Here is a 17,983-nt window from a genome sequence, read left to right on the forward strand (position 1 = left end):
TTCCCAAAAGTTTTAGTACAGAGATTTTTAGCTAATAAAACTTTAAAACTGCACTAAGACGTCAGAGACATGCTGCATTTTACTACTAGTCAATCTTTAACTATTGTTCTTATAAAATCATATTTTATCCAAATCCCCCCACCCCAGGACATTTTTGTTTTTTATTTCAATCCCCATTTGCCAAATTCTATTATTCAAACAGAGGCCAATATTCCATTTTGGTGATTGCTACCTTTACCAGAAATTCCACTTGGGTAGAACAATCATGAATATGGGCTCTTTACTCCAACATCATACCAAGGCTCTGGAAATACGCATTCCCAGAAACACAAAGATGCAACAAGGTATGAGTCTTATCATCTGACAAGTTTTACACTGATTTCTCTAGTTGTGTAAGATAACAAATAAAAGAGGCTAGCTGTTTTCCTATGCTAATAACAAATTATCCCAAACTCTGTGCATCTCTCAGGTGCAGGAGCAAGGAAGAATTTCAACTGCCAAGAGAGAGGTTTTCATTGTCCCTTTCTGTTCCTTAACCACCCACCCCGACTCCAGAGGAAAACAAACTAGTCTATATTCCTTGCCTAATGCAGATAGGAAACCACTTTGTGGATCTTTCTTCTTCTTCTTCTTCTTTTTTTTTTTGGGGGGGGGGAGAGTTGGAAGGCCAGAGGTTAGCTCCTAAATTTCTTTTGGATTTCAATTCATTCTGCTTCAAGCACAGGTTGATGGGCATTATTTTGAGGCTCACCCTCTGGTGAGATGCTACAGTTTCACTTACAGAAATCACCCACACAGCCACCTTAAGCTGAAAATGTTCCATGACACTACATCATGCAGATACATTAGTCAGATGGAGGCCCACAAAACATTTTTGCTTTTCATCTCTCAGGAAGGAGTTATACAGGAAAATACCTTCCCTACTCCCACTCTTTTTCCATTCTGCTATATTCATAGCCAACTGCAGGTTTGATCTGATATTCTAAGTATACAGTGTCGGGCCCCTTGTTGCAGTTCACTCTTGGTCACAACAGTATGAAAAGCCAGTTCCACAATGTCCTATAACACTCCACAAGGCAGAAAGATGACACAGTAAGCTATATATATCACATAAGACACTCTTAGCAAGATCAAAACTTGTTTAGTCAAAACTCAGTGAAAATGTTCTCCTGTAGACCCAGGAATGCATTCATGGGATGTACTCCTTTCTTGTGAAAATAGAAAAACATCTTAAAATGGTATGAAGCAACCAAAAGATACCCAGGGGAAAGGAAATGCAGCCAGACTTTGTTTCTTGGAAGAAATCTTTCTTCTTTCTGATAAATGTGGATGTACCCATGCATAAAAGTATTTGTTCTTGTTTTCTTCACACACACAATCAATTCAGGAATATTATATCGTATAGGAGCTGTTTTACTTATCATATCACATGGGTAACTGCAGAATTGGCCCTTGCTCTGAACAGAGAAATCTGTATTGTGGAATTAGGATTCAAATATATTTTTAGTTTCTGAAATGTACTTTCCATATTGAAATGGAAGATTTCCTGCTGTAATTGTGAATACAATTCATGTACAATACAATAAAATGTAATTTTATACTAGTCCAAAGAGAAGGATACAAGTGGCCCCTGCAGACATTTTGACTTCTTGCTGTGTATAATCTTTTAGGGCATAAAGGGCAAAGAATTCACAAATGCCACCATCTAAGCACCTGGCATTAACATAAATGTTATTTATCTTTCTGAAAAAAAAAATCCCTTTTCTCATCTAAGCAAATAGAAGCTAAATACCAACATCAATTGCTTCTTTTTTCTTGGCAGAATTGGCATGATGTCAGCCAGATGGCACACTGTGGGAAGCCACCGAACAACCTGAATGTGCTGGATTTGAGAAGTAGATCATGGAGTGAAAAAATCTTTTCCATTCTGGTCCAGGAAGTTAAAGTAGAGAGGAGACAGATCCACATGTCAAGGCCAAGGACTGCAGTTAGATAAAAGAAACAGGACCAGGGCCACCTGAGAAAATAGTGAAGGATCTAAAAAACACAAAAGAAAAGTAGAATAATTAGGATAGTTATTTCAGCTTGAGCTTTTTTCATTGCTAAAAGTTTCTTTCTATAAAAAAACAAAAACAAAAACCATAGGTATTACACAACTGCATCTGTATAGATATTGAAAGCACGCAGTTTAAAAATTTCAACCACAAGAACCAAGCACTACCAAAATACTAAACAAAATGTTACTTCCAAAAAAGAAACCAAAAAAAGTCACAGAAAAGATCCGTAAATTTACAGACATACCCACAAATTATAAACACTGTTTAATTTCCCAAATGTAACCTACAACACTCTCTTCCTCTTAATTTTGGGCCAGTTCGGTATCTAGTGGTAGCAAAGTACCGATGGGCCAGCTCTACTGTGCTTTCTTGCCACTTTGTGTTTTCTTATGTGGATTATTAGGCTGAACTCAAATGTCTTTAATTAATTAAAGACCATGTTCAACATATGTAAGCCTGTTATAATTAGAGCAGCGCCATTCAGAAAAACATTAGGAGAAGTTAGGTGGCACAGTGGATACAAGGCCAGGCCTAGAGTCTGGAGGACCTGGGTTAAAATCTGGCCCTGGATACTTACTAGCTGTGTGATCCTAGACAAGTCACTTAACTCCGTTTGCCTGGCTCTTAGCTTTCTATCTTAAGAGCCGTGACCAAGACAAAAGGTAAGGATTAGGGAAAAAAAAAAAAAAAAGAGAGATTATGAAGAATGTTGCTATCTACAAGGATCTTGCTTTCTATTATGAGATGAGCAATCTCCATGCCAATGGCAAACACTTTGGGAGAACACATGTCTCTTTGCTTTATGCCCAGCTAAACATTTATAATACAAAGACCACCAAACAACAATACTATCTCATTTTATCATATATGTATATGTGTATATATATGTATGTGTGTATGTACACACACACACACACACACACACACTTATTTGTTTGTTTGTTTTTGGTTCCTACCTTCCATCTAGGAATCAATACAAAGTATTGGTTCTATGACAGAAGAGTAGTAAAGGCTAGGCAATGGGGTTAAATGACTTGCCCAGGGTCACACAGCTAGGAAGTGTCTGAGGGCATATTTGAACCCAGGACCTCCAGTCTCTTAAGCCAAACTCTCCATTCACAGAGCTTGCCCCCTCGTTATATTTTTCAAGGAACTTATGTGACTGATGGAAATAGCATGGCCTAACAGAAAGAGAACTGAATCTAGAGTCAGAGGACTTCTATTCAAAGACCAGCTCAGCAATTACTACCTGTGTAACTCTGGAAAAGTCACTTAGCCTCTCTAAACTCAAGTTTTCTCTTCTGTAAAGTGAAGGGGTTGAACTACAAGGTGTTTTTAAGCTCTGAATCTATAGTCATACAATCTTTACCCATGCATGAGAGAAAAATTGTTAGAAACCAGTCTTTAAGGATGAATTTTGTTCTACCATGTTCAATGCGTTGATAAAAAATAAACAATGGAATTTTGTACTCTGTACTGCTTTCTGACAATTCGGTGGATTTAAATATAATAATGTGGGACAGCTAAGTGAGTTCCAAGGGAAGAAAATGTGGTGACTACTCTCTAAAGACATAAAAAATTCCTATTTATTTAGTCCTTCAATCTATGAAACACATCCTATTTTCTGCCCTCCTCTAGCAATTACAATATACTCCATCTCATGAATGAGAGTAGAAATCAGTTGCATCTGAAACTACTCTAAAGGTATATATGTAATAGTTAGACAAAGTAGTGTGTAAATAGAATTAGCCAGATCCCATTTAATAGTCAAGAATCTACTCAACACAGGCGTGCTAATGATGTCACTCCCACCTCCCTTAGTGGGGAGGGGAGAGAGTTACCCACACGTGACAATAAGTAACAAATCAAGAATAAGGGACTGCCCTTTGGGCAGTCCAAATCAATGTAGAAACTGCCATTTGTCCATTTGAATTAGAGGTGGAACACAGGAAGTGATGAAAGACACATTCTCTTTAAGTAAGTGAGTGAACTTCCTGTGGGAGGAGTTGCCGTGTGGAACTGGAAGAAGAAGCATCTCCTGAGACCACAGACAGATTACACTCTGTATTGTCACGTGGGTAAGTTAGGCTGGCTTCCTTGGCCTAGCTGGGCCAATTCTAAACTCTGCCTATCCGGCTGTTGGGCCTTGCGGCTTACAGCTTCATTTATTTAGTCTTCTAACCTCCCTCTTCTCTTTATCCCTACTCACCTTCCTGATTGTAAATAAACTCCTCAACCCGATGCTGACTTGGGTCTGATTTAATTACGGAATCAACCTGAATTGTTGATTCCTGGCGGCCACATATTTTAAAGATATAACTATAATAACTAAATTTTATTTCTTACAGTAGCAGGCCAATTACTAAACACAGCTCTATTTACACCTCTGCTGAAGAATTAGCCTTGATTAGTTATGTTATGAAGAAGTAAGGTAATCTTTGAGCAGGTCTCAGGGCAATTTGGGTAGTGAGGAAGGAAAAGGGGAAATAGGTGATTATAAGGTGATTGGAGGAGGAATGAAGGTAAGCGAAGGAATATAGGAAATAAGGGAAAGGGAGTATGTGGAAGGGCAGCTCAAACAGGTTTATTCACTGAGGCTTGAGATAGAGGATTCAGAGGAAGGAATTAGGCTAGTAAGAAATATTTAATATTATTGTTATATTGAATCTCTGGGAGCTTGAAGTTCACCTTTGATTGACAAATAAGTCAGCTGGATGGAATGTTCCCAGGGAAGTCATGTGAGAGGCAGTTGAGAATCCTGAGCAGAAGTTCTGGGTCTTTGACCTGTGCTGAGGCTGGAGATCGGTGGATCCTGGTCTTGGGAGTGAGAGAGTGCAAACATCTCTCTGCAAACTCTTCCTGTACCTGACCACCACCTTGGTGTCTAACTGTATTAGGAGTTTCATCATCTAGATATCTAGGTTTCCCAGGGCCCGGGAGGGATCCGGGAAATGGGCAGGAGACGAAGAAGAGGGTGGAAAGGGTGGACATAACTCAACTGTAAGGCTGAAGATCTATTGAAGAAGTAGTCAAAGATATCCCAGCAGTTTACCTACTCTGGTTTAGTCCTGGCCAGGCTGAACCAGAGGGAAGCTACATTGATTCTTCATCTGCCAGCAGTTGAGATTTCATTAGTAAACATTAGAATAGGGTCTCCTATACCACAGTCCTTTACCCACATCCTTCTTGTTTAATATAAAGTTTAAAGTACCTTCCTAAAGCAGTTTCAAAGCTTGTTTTGGGAAGGGAGAAATCACAGTTAGAATACAAGGCGTTATCCTAGCTAAAGAGCCCAAATCAACATATCAATTAACCCCAGGTGGGTCCTGAAGGGATATACCTCTTAGACCTGAAGGATCCTGCCTGGGCAACTGTTATAAGGGAGAAGGGTCATCTTATTTCTCTCTGTACATCAATTTACTATCTCAAATAGATCAAGAGACCTCCAATAATTATAACAAGGTATATAGGAAATAAGGGAAAGGGAGTATGTAGAAGGGCAGCTCAAACAGGTTTATTCACTGAGGCTTGAGATAGAGGATTCAGAGGAAGGAATTAGGCTAGTAAGAAATATTTAGATCAAGGCTGGGGTTTTCTATTGTTAGTTTCTAAAGTCCCTTGAGGGAGGAGTTGAAAGGGCTCCTCCCTGCCAGTGAAACTGATGGCTGCAGGAAGTCTTGGGTAAGGACTTCCTGCCAAGATGGATGCCTGCAGTCCCTCAAGAAATAAAAGAAAATAATTCCTTCCCTCTTCAGCCCTTGCCTTAATTTTCGATACAATGATTTACCAGAGGCTTTGAATAAGTAACAAAGGGGATTTATTAAAGTCAGGAATAATCAGAGGGAAAGAGGGTTTAGGTTTTCTCACTGCTAGGGAGAAGGCTGGAATGGTGAGGGATGGGTAACAGGAGAGGGTTAGACTGAGAGAGCCTGCTCTCCCAGTCAGGATGCTTTGACTGCCTTTCAAGTAAAGTCTTTACCAAATCACTAAAACTAGGGGTGACTTATTTGAGGATGCCCTACTTGCCTACTGAAATTAAACCCACAATGTTCAATCACCAAGCCCTCCCTTCCTCCCAGGGCCCAAAGGGAAATTCAGGGGAAAGGGAGGGATGTAAATGAAGAGAGATCAGGGAGAGGTTCAGAGAAATCAGATAGGTCTAAATTTCCTGAAGACAAAATAAGCACAGGTCAAGGCCGAAGTCAAAAGGCCAAAGACAAGCCAAAAAAAGCAAAAGCCTCCAGCCAAAGCGAAAGCCAGAAGGCAAAAGCCCCGTCAGTTGGAGCTTCACCTCTATTTATAGTCTCAGGTTCTAACTGACTTTCTGAAGATTCTAAGATCTCTAACTGACTTTCTGTGACCGTTCGAAATTGCAGAAGCAAAAGGTTTCTGTTAGCCACCTTGCATTACAGTAAGATGATATGCCTTTTATACTTTTTAAATGAAAATATTAGCCAAGTCTGAATTTATGTTTCTGAAAAAAAGGCTAAAAAATTAAAACAAACTTACAGGAGAAATACACGATCATAAATTCACAGAAGCATGAAAAGACATATAACTTATACAAAGTGAAGAACCAGAAAAGCATATACATGACAAAATGGAAACATTGAAAACTCTAAAATGAATTCTGTCCTAACTGTAACACCTGAATTTGGCCCAGAAGAAAATGAGAAAATACACCTCTCCTTTTTCTTTGCAGATATAGGGGTGGGGAATTATGGGTATGTAATATGGCATATATTGCTACATTTGGTTGATGTATTGATTAGTTTTGCTGAACTGCCTTTCACTTCCTTTTTTTTTTTTTTTTTAATTTTTTTAAATTTTTTTAAACCCTTAACTTCTGTGCATTGACTTATAGGTGGAAGAGTGGTAAGGGTAGGCAATAGGGGTCAAGTGACTTGCCCAGGGTCACACAGCTGGGAATCTCACTTCCTTTTTATACTGATGCAAGGGATAGTTCATTGGTCTGGTCTGGAGAATGTATTTTGAAATGAAAGTGATGTAAAAATAAAGGATTAATTTTTTTAAATGTTATTTTCTAGAACCTGTGAATATACTATCTTAAAGTGCTGGGATTCAATATAGTTCTTACCTACTTTATTCCAACCAAGCTAAAGCAGTCACACACCTCTAGTAACAACATCAAGTCTTCCTGGAAACTAACCTATAACATAACCCGGACTCCCTTCTTCCTCCTTTAGATTTAAATATTTACCCTACCTTATTTCTCCTACAAAAAAGTTAAGGTTTTTGAAAAAAATGTTTTGAGTCTGATAGTTTTTTTAAACTCTAAAAATTTTTTTTTCAATTACACATAGAAATAATTTTTGATAACTGCTTTCTGATATTTTGCAATTCAGATTTTCTCCCTGGCACAACTCCCCCTACCCCCACACAGGAGGTAGTCTGATACAGGTTATAACAGTGCTTTCATGTAATACATATTTCCATATTCCCCATACTATGACAGAAGATACATAATTACACATACCATAAAAAACTCATGAAGGAAATTAAAATGAAAGACAGTATGCTTTCATCTGCAATCAGATTCCATCAGCTCCTTCAACTATGAAGAACATTTTTTATCATGAGTCCCTTGGGGTCATCTTGGAACCTTGTTTTGCTAATGATTGGTTTAGTCCTTCACAGTTGATCATTGTACAAAATTTCTGTTACTGAATACACTGTTCTCTGGGTTCTGCTCACCACACTTTACATCAGTTTATATAAGCCTTTCCAGTTTTTCTGAACTTACCCTGTTCATCATTTCTTATGGTACAATAGTATTCCATTAAAACCATGTATCACAACTTGTTCATTCATTCTCCAAGTAATGGACACCTCTTCAATTTCTAAATCTTTGCCAATATAGTGGCTAAAAATATTTTTGCACAAATAGAGCCTTTTAAGTTTTATTGTGTCTGAAATTATTAAACAGATTTTTTTTTTAAAATCCTTACCTTCCATTTGATTCCAAGGCAAAAGAGTGATAAGGGTTAGGCAAAGGGGATTAAGTGATTTGCCCAGGGTCACACAGCTGGGAAGTGTCTGAGGCCAGATTTGATCCTAGGACCTCTGGTCTCTAAGCCTGGCTCTCAATCCACTGAGCTACACAGCTGCCCCATAAACTGATTTTGAGAATATAAATTTACACAAGATTAAGACTAAATTAATTTTGTAAAGTACTTTACATATAAATATATATTTTATATTCACTTTCCTGAATATACATTTATACTCACTCAATAAAACTTAAACTCCTTGAAAGCAAGTGATTTATTTTAGTCTTATACTTTATCCCTGGCTCCCATTACCCTCTGTTTCTTGCATCTTCTAGAAAAATATAAATTCCTTGAGAGTAGAGATTCTCTTGCTTTTGATTTTGTGTTCTAGCACAGTACCTGGTACATGGCAAATGTTTAATCAAAATCATTACAAAGGCACATTAATTACCCTAAAAAGACAGAAAAATGAAAGAAATTTACTAAGCATCCAGCTACTGGGGATACAAAAGCAGAAATGCCTTTTAAAATAAAATGTTACTGATAAACTTTTAATATTCTTTACATTTGCCAACAGATCCCCTCCACTCCCAGAAAGATATCCCTCATAACAAAGAATAAAAAAGGGAAAAAATTAAAAAACAAAAACAAAAACAAAAACCAACCAGCATATTAAGAAAGTCTGTTGTTGTATGCAGAGCTTCACAGGGCAACCTGGCATGGAAGACAAGTAAGGTGGGAGAAGAGGCCTTCTTCTATTGTAGCCAGGCTTGGCTTGTGGTGCTTCTTTACTTCCCATTTTCACTGTTTATTTTGATATTTTCTGTCTACTGCTTTCTAGGTTTTTATTAACTTCACTTTGTATCATTTCATCTAATTTTCTGCATTTATTATATGCATTATTTACATAGTAACATACTATGCTCCTGATCCATAGCCTCTTTAGTCACTGGCCATCTGATTTGTTCCCAGTTCCTTACTACTATGAAATCAATAAACATTTAAGCACCCACTATGTGATAGGCATTCTGCTAACAGTCCTGCTTTAAATATTTTGGTATATATAAGGTCTTTCTTTTTGCTAGTGACAGGGGTTTACATGCTCCTCCCATGAGGGAGCACAACAAATATAGTATGGAAAGCAAAGGCTATGGAAGAGAGTTTAGATTTGTTAGTTTAGAAGGAACATCTGGACACAGAACTGACAACACACAGAACTGACAACACTGTAACCAGGATCCTAATTAACAACCTGACTTTTTCTAAAACCCTATTTGGTTTTTTTCCCTACTACAAATATAAATGTGGAAACTTGCTGGAAAAGTCTAGGGAATGAAGCTGTGAAATACGGAAGACTCATCAGGAAAATGTGTAAATTAAGCAAGAAATATAGTGGGTGAGATGGGATGCTTACAACCCCGCAATGAAATGATTTATCACCTCCTGGTTACAAGACAGTTCATTAGCCGGAGCTTACATGGGCTAGTTCAAAGCCTGAACCAAAAAATTCTGGTTTCCTGTATTTCCCTTCACCTATACTGTGGAACATTCCTACAGAGAGAAGAAACTAAGGTCCTTCTGCAAGATGCAGTTGGTCCCTGCTTTCTGTGGTTCCTGACACTGTTTTGACACAACAGTCTATAATTTCTTGCTGTCCAATTCTGACCTTCAAAAGGAAGTATCCAGCTCCAATACTCAGTCACATATGAAATAAAATACAGAAATAACACAAGCACATGCAAACCAAAGTTATTCCCTCAAAGGAGAAATAAGTATCTAAATCATAGCTACTGGGAATTAAGAGAAAAGGAAAATGATTCTCATTAGCATTCAGAGGCATAATGTAATACTACTGTTCTACAGGAAACAAACTAAAGTCTCAAGACCACAAAGGACTTGATAGGGAAATATCACATTTCATATTTCTCTTTGTACGGCTAGTTCCTGATTCTGGGGTTCTGCAAAATAGTAGTCATAACCCTGTGTGAAAGATTAGGAATTTACAAGAAATAGCTGATATAGCCTATTTGTTCAAAAGATTAACCTAGAATAGAAGTGACATTGGAATCTGGTTAATGTACAAAAAACTGATTTACAAAATGATTAATAACTGCTAATTGTTATGTGCCTGCCTGGTACTACACCCTTGAGTAAAACCATTTCAAAGACATGACCTCATTAATTCCTGTAACAGACCAGTGAGGTAAGCAAGTAAAAATTATTATTATCTTCACTGTGCACCTGGGGAAACAAAGACATTGAAAAGAACTTGTTCTGGGTCATGCAATGAATTGGAAGAAGGATAAAACTGAACCTAGATCAATGATTTACTAAATTATATTTTCCAAAAACGAAATGTAGAGATAACTACAGAATAATTTAAATGAATGTATTTTTTTCTCCTAACAAACCACAAAGAAAAGCATATCTAATGAGGATTCATTAAAAATGGAAAAGAACAGAAGCTGATAACTATTAATGTTAGGGAATTAACTATTGAAGAAGGGCTGTAAAGAATACGTGGGGACATCTTTTAGGTAGGGAAATTATGACTGTGATAGAAGATGGGAGAGAAGAAATCTGGACATATAATTTGTAAAAGGCTCTCTGACGTGAGGTCAAATTGTATAAAGGTTGCTAGTGGAAGAATTCTTTACCTCAAGCACAATGGCATTCAGAGCTGGGAACAACAGTCTCCAATGATACATGCCATATCAAAAGGAGTCTAGTTTGAAGTCAAAATTAGCTTGATTGGGGACCAGCAATCCCCAATCAAGAATCCTAGTTTCCAAAAACTACTTTAAAACTTTTTATCTCTGTAGATCACTGTAAGAAGTTAGTAACTTATTTGCTTGGAATTTCTACAAGGTAACTTAACAAGCTACAATATTGTTTTATAGATAGGCCCATTCCTACTTCTGCATTATACTTTGTGTAGGCATCTATGGCCAATTTTTATATACTCTGGTTTGAGTCCTATGCCCAACTTAATTTGATACAGTCTTTAATTCTTAGTCCTAGCCTCAACAACAAATATCCTAAAAAACAAGGGGTTAAAATCAGTCTTTCTTTAATCATCAGTTCCTATAATCACTAATCTGTTACAGTTCTCAATCCTACTTTGTGGAAAGATTTTTTTTTTCTATTTAAGGATTAGCAAAATCTTTTCTCAGGTTATATAAATGAAGAATAGGAAAGAAAAAGCTAACAATGAGGCAGTTAAGTCTCCTGTGGGTAGCTGACTTGATAAAAATTAGAAGAGAAGAAAGTTAAAGAAATATGAGAAGAGAAAGAAGTATTTTCCCTCTAACCTTCCTCCTATACAACCCTTGTTTCTGGTCAATGAGGATAAGGCTGCAAATGGCTCCTGAAGCAAATTGGGCATCAGTTACCCCTACACTATAAAAGACCTCTAATAAAAATCTGGTTTAAGGGGAAAGATAATTTTCTTTTCCCCATTAGTAATGTTTTCAAGTATCCATCTAGTTAATAGTACAGGCTCTTTCTATAAATGGTATTATCTTCACTCTCTTGTATAACTTCTAAAAACTTTCTCATTTGTTTGAATAATTAAAAACTATAATTCCATAGGGCAAAAATTCTTTCATAAGCCAACTTTGGGTTCTGCAAATTCAGTGCATTACTGTTATCTAATAAACAATTCACAATTATAAAGTGCTATAGCTATTTTATATGTAGCTAAAAACTTGATATGGTAACAAAAACTAGCTTTACCTTCCATTACTGCTACTAGTACTACTAATTCAAATCAGAATCCAAGTCGTTTTCTAGTCAAATTCTGCTAAAATAATTCATGAGGAAAAAAAGGAGCTGATCATGAAGTAAAATATTTGCCCAAGCCAACAAATCAAAACAATATACATAATTCACAGATCCCATAGCATTTAGACTTTTTTTTTTTAAATCCTTACTTTATGTCTTAGAATTAAGTAGGCAGAAGAGGGGTAAGGGATAGGCAACTGAGGTTAAGTGACTTGCCCAGGGTCACACAGCTAGGAAGGGTCTGAGGACAGATATGAACCTGGGTCTTCCTGATTCCAGGCCTGGCTCTCAAACCACTGAACTACCTAGCTGTCCCAGCATCTATTAACACTAAAAAGCACAAAGACCATAAAACCTAAAGTTTATAACCCTGAAAATTTCATAGAATATACATTAATATCTCAAATATTGTAGAAAATATATGTAAGGTAATGGGGTCACCAGGGATATTATAAATAAACTAAGTGGTATGTGGGATCACACTCTGGGATTTATGAGAGACTGGATCAGGATGGAGAGACCAGAGTTTACTGGATTCCCACAGGAATGGCAGTTGATCTTAACTGTCACTCAGCTTCCCCTAAGCCAGAGTCTAGAAACAGGCTAACAAGGTAAAAGGGACTTAACAGCTTTAATTATGTTTGACTAAAAGGTGGGAAAGGGATTTCTATACTTAAAATCTAAAGGATAAAACCACAGGGTAATGGGAGGACTTATTCTACTCTTATCTAAGTGATCTAAACTAACAGGGCCCAAGGAGCTATAAATGGAGTCTCTGGGCAACTTCCTCAGACCTGGAACCTGCCAGGCTTGAGTACAGCTAGGGCCTTTGTGGCTTTGGGATTCTCAACGCAATCTACTGATGATCTCTGGATGCCAGGAGCTAAGGTTGTCTTAGGAACCAGGTTGTGAGGGAGTGCTTGAACGCTGTCCACCAGATTTCAAACTTCTCCTTCTTCCTTTGGCACTGTAGATCTTGTCCTTTTTGCTAGATGCCACACCACTCAGGATCCCAAGGGAAAAACAGGAAGCAGGGTGTCCTTTGCTCTGAGGTCTCCCAGGCTGGCAACAGTTTTTGCCCACCACTAATGGAGTCCTCACTCCGGGAACAGACACACTTCTCCACCCCTCATTCCATCCTGGAATTCCCAGCTCTAGCTCCTTCCTGCTATGTACTTAATACCTAATCAATAACTACTCTAATCTAGTCTTCCTCACAATAATATGGATATTCATTTGTAGACTATATTCTTGAAATACATGCCAAGTGTCCCCAAATAGTTGACTGGATCTATGCAATTTGGATAACAGGATTCACAACAGCCAACACAGCCATCCATCACCTGGCAGCAATGGAGTTTTCCAGCTTTAGCTCATATTACTCCCTTCTAAATATTCTAATCTTCAGGCAAATACTACCTTGTTGATGTACTATGCTTTCCTGCTGTCCTTATTTCTAGAATCTTATTCCTTGCTTAGTCTCTACTTGCTGAAATCTTATCTACTTTGAAGGCCCAACTAAAAATATCACTTACTTCAGTAACCCAATCTTATCATCTAGAAATGCTTTCCCCTATTCAGAAATCTCATAAACTTTTCCCTTTACTTCTCTTATATACTTACATTTCATTTTGTATCTAAATCATTTACCTTTATTTCTTAACTGCTATAATAGTGTTATATTCATGAACCTTTGTACTTCCTTCAGCATCAAATAGTATACAGTACACAAACTATTATTAAATGCTTGAACTCAAGAGAGAATGGAAGCAAGTTTCTATAGTGTTAAGGGAGAAGAATTATAATTCAAATATGTAGAACCCAGAAAAACATGCCCTGCCTATAAAGCTAGAGTCCAATAAATTTTATTTCCAAGCCTCTGAAGCCATTTGACTATAGTCAAAGTGAGTATGTAATTAATGACTGATTTACTAGTTAAAAAAAAAAAAAGGAAAACAATTTTTCAGTGAAAATTGATAGAAATAAGTTGACTACCTCACTCAGGGAATAAAAAACCATGGTTTGTTTTGTTTTTGGAGACAAGAATGATTCATTGTGTAGAATAAGAGTCATCCTGCCCTCCTATGTAGACTGCAAATTTAGAATATTATTTTATAATGTTGCCAAAAGCATTGCTAATAAGAAATTGTTTAATTGCATGTAGTACTATGCTAGACACCACAGGGTAAGTTATACAGAAAATGGTTTCTGCAAATCATGAATTTATAATCTAGGGAAGATATAAATATAATGCATGGGCAAACTGACTTTAGTCATATTTTTAAGAGGCATCTGGTGGCACAGTAGATAGAACATTGGGTCTAGAATCAAGAAGACTCAAGTTCAAATATGGCCATAGATACTGGCTGTGTGACGCCAGGAAAGTCAATTAATCTGTTTGCTTTGGCTTCCTCAACTGCATATGAGGATAATACAAGCACCTACCTTTCAAGACTGTTGTGAGGATCATTATCAGATATTGTAAAAATCACTTAGCAAAGTGTGTGACATATAACAGGTACTATATAATGGCTCATTCCTTTCCTGAACTCCTTTTTAAATCACTGGGACTATTTTTTTTTTTTTTGCCAGACCTGTGATTTTGACATAGGGAGTTCCCAATGAAGAATCCCTTTCACTAATGCAGATTCATATCTTTTCTGAAATTCCTGCATTACACCAACATAAATGTTCTACTATCAAAGTCTGATTATTACTTCAAGTACTGAATCTGGGTAATAAATCTGTTCAGATTTCATAGTCCAACAGTCTATTTAACAGTTTATTTTTCCTTTTTTTGTTTGTCTTCCTTTATTAATGAAATGCATGTAGTAGGTTTTTAATTTTCCAATTAAGTTTATAATATTAAATACTAGTCACAGCACAAAATTAATTAGAGCAAAGTAGTTATGACACTTGTTTCTTAGATTAGGAAACTGGGCAAAAACATTAAGAAATTTACATTTCAAGTAATTTTCTGAACATAAAAACTACTTTCCTTCTGTAGTAAATTCAGAGGATATCAAAGAATTAGGACTCTTTCAGGTGTGTATTCCCTGAAGTTTTTGTTTAACAGCTCCCGAAGTATCAAAGAAAGCAGTATATAAAAATTATATTACAGGATGTTTATAACTTAAAAAACACATTCACATGCTGATTAAGTTTTAAACCAGTCTTGCTGGGCTAAAAGTTTACTTATTTATAGAACATTTTTATCCATCTACCTCCTGTATGGTAGTAAATTGAATAAAGTCTGTATTTTTTTCACTTGCCCAACAGAAACTGCTACTTGCTTAGGGAAAATTGTCAAGGTAATTATTAAGAGGTTATTAAAAAGACAAAAATTTGGAATGGTACATCAACTTTTACTTACCCACTAAATCCTGAGCTCTGGATTCTATTTTTCTTTCTAGATGAGGACAATACAAACATCCCAAATGTGGAAAATTGTTCTGCCTAGGATGAGAAACCTCTGGAGAGGAAAAAGTGAAAATCACAGAATTTCAAAGTAATAGATCCCTCATTAGCATTTTATGGAACAGTGCAGCAGTTAAAATGAACTAATCTACCTTAAGAAATAGCATTATCACATACCAAAGAGAAACCACAGCTTGACAGTTATTTACTCTTTACCCTGGACTGAAATTTATCTAAAAGAGGTGCTAGAAGATTTCTCTTTAGGATAACCAAAAAATTGTGACAGATTTTTCCCTGCTTAAAGAAAGCATATCCTCCAAATCCTCCCTCCTTTCTTTCTTTCAAAGGGTTTAAGCTGATTTATCATAATATTTTATTTTATTTTTATTTATAGCCAAAGACTAAACAGGACAATAATCTACTATCTAATAAAAATGCATGGAAATGACTTAGTGGTAACTAATTACTACTCTTTTAGATATTTCAAAGCCCTGGAGAAACAAGAACCTTCCTATTGTGGCATAAAATTTCAGAAATACTTTTGTTCCATACATAGACACTACTATATACAAGGGACTATGCTAAACACTCTATATCCTTATAATATGAAATATCTGTTTAAACAGGTCTTGATTGACAATGACTCTAAATAAAACTTATCTTGAGCTTTTCTCTCACATAAACTCATTAGCAAATAAGAATTTGGCCTTTTCCAACACTTGACTTTTTGTATAGGTGCAAAAGCACTGGCCACAGAGGCAAAAGATCTGGGTGTAAGTCTTGGGTCACACCCTAGACAAGTCTAACAATTCCTTCTCAACAATGACATAGCACTTAATAGTTTACAAAGCACTTCCTGTCAGAACAACCCAGGATAAAGAGTGCAAGTATTATAGTCCTCAATTTACAGATGAAGAAATTAAAGATTTAGGAATTAAGAAATTCAAGTGACTTATTCCAATGCTCTTGCTACCTACCCCACCCTGATTTATTTAAGTCTCAGCTTCCTTATCTGCAGTGGAACAACTGCAGTAACTCCCTCCCAGGGCTGTGAGGATCAAATTAAATAACTTAAATGACACATTTTGTAAAAGGCAGTTATGATACTGTAAATGATTTTAAGGTTCATCAGCCCTCCCCCTTCATATCTTTCCTCCTGCCCTTCCCCAGGGAGGAAAAAAAATTTAAAATAAAGTTCATTAGTCCAGAGTTTAAAGCATATAGAGAAACGTCAATTAGAAAACCACATTATATTCTAATCTGGAGTCTACAAAAGCCTCTGAATTCATATGGTGGAATAAGAGGGGGGAGATGTTGCAGCTCAAAGAGTGACAAAATAGTATTACTACATAATAAATTAAATTAAGCCTCAAGTAAATTATATTACTGAATCTACTTTATATAGTGCATTCTGATGACTCTCAGAATGGCAAAAAGAATTTATAGCACAATATATATAACCATGTCCCTTAAAAATGTCTTTGGCCTTTCCCTCTAAAGAGAAGCACCACAGATTCCCCTGATCCTCTAGCAAAAACCTATGATTGGGAATTTCCAAGTGCTAATGTCAACACGGTCTAAAAGTGACCTCAATAGTGGGGCACAAAATGGCAAAAAAATTTGCCTACTCAGGACATAATGAAAAGCCTGGGTGACGTCCAATGCACAGGATCAGCATGAAGCCCATCTAGGTGACATTTCTGTGCAAACAAATCTCAAGGTCAATAGGACGAAGGAGGGCTAGGATCAAATCAATTCCTATTAACTGGAAAAGAGATGGGAGAGGGGTTGAGATTCTAATTAGAGGCACAAAAATAATTCAAATAATAAGCTGGATAAAGAATAGTCACCTAGGCCGCAATATGTAACAGGGAAAGTGGCGGATGCCGTACACACCCGAGTTTTGTCCAATCAGAGAGGCACATCCAAGGATAACACAAAGGCAGCCAAGGGCAAGCCACCGGAGGTCCATCAAGTACGCCCAGATGTCACCCTAAGGAAACGTCTAGGGGGCGGGCTATCGGAAAGGCAGCCAGAAGAGGGCCAACGAAAGCTATAAAGAAGGTGGGAACGTGGGACTCTCGGTACCAGCCAAAGGTGGCTGCCGCAAAAGGGTGGGGAAGACGGGAACTCACTAAGTAAGGGACAAAGCAACCTCGAGATTCCGCCCCCCCTAACTCCCTCCCCGTCCCAAACCTCCGGCCAATCGGGATGGCTCCAGTAGAGAACCAAACGAATTCGGGCATTTCCCCATAGCCCACGCTATGGAGAAAGTGCCACTTAACCATTTATCCATCTTCCTTTCAGACTTACCTGCGCTATCAGACTAGCGGGCGGCTGAACAGGGCTTGCCAACCCCAGAGCCGGGGGTTGCCAGCAGCGGCGGCCAAAGCCGCGGCGCGAGCCCAAACTCCTCACGCCGCCATCTTTTCTTCCTTCTCAGTTCCGCCTACCCAGAGGCCAACTGGATCCTTAAGCCCCGCCTTCGTATCTGTCCCTGAAATTCAATTGATCATTGAACTCACTGGTCGTGCCCTACTCTCCATACTAATTGGTCAAAATCAATGTCGATCATCCGGCCCTCCCCACCGTTGTTTTATCCGATTAGGTAACACGGCAGACTTCACTGAAAGGTGATTAGTGGAATAGTTAGCTATCCCCACCTTCTTTAGCATTTCTAGGGATTTGACGTGGTGGTTGTTCCCGGGGCAGGCA

At 37.5% G+C, this 17,983-nt stretch overlaps 1 long non-coding RNA gene across 1 annotated transcript; it reads right to left on the reverse strand.

The window, feature by feature from the left end:
- Window positions 1-488: 488 nt before the first annotated feature.
- Window positions 489-17,685, reverse strand: LOC123237906. The gene is made up of 3 exons (XR_006505481.1): window positions 17,582-17,685; window positions 15,225-15,323; window positions 489-2,037 (listed from the first exon to the last, which is right to left on the reverse strand). It is a non-coding gene; the product is annotated as an uncharacterized LOC123237906 (long non-coding RNA).
- Between the last annotated feature and the right edge of the window lie 298 nt (window positions 17,686-17,983).

This window comes from Gracilinanus agilis, chromosome 2 (assembly GCF_016433145.1).
Source record: "Gracilinanus agilis isolate LMUSP501 chromosome 2, AgileGrace, whole genome shotgun sequence".
Lineage (NCBI taxonomy): Eukaryota > Metazoa > Chordata > Mammalia > Didelphimorphia > Didelphidae > Gracilinanus > Gracilinanus agilis.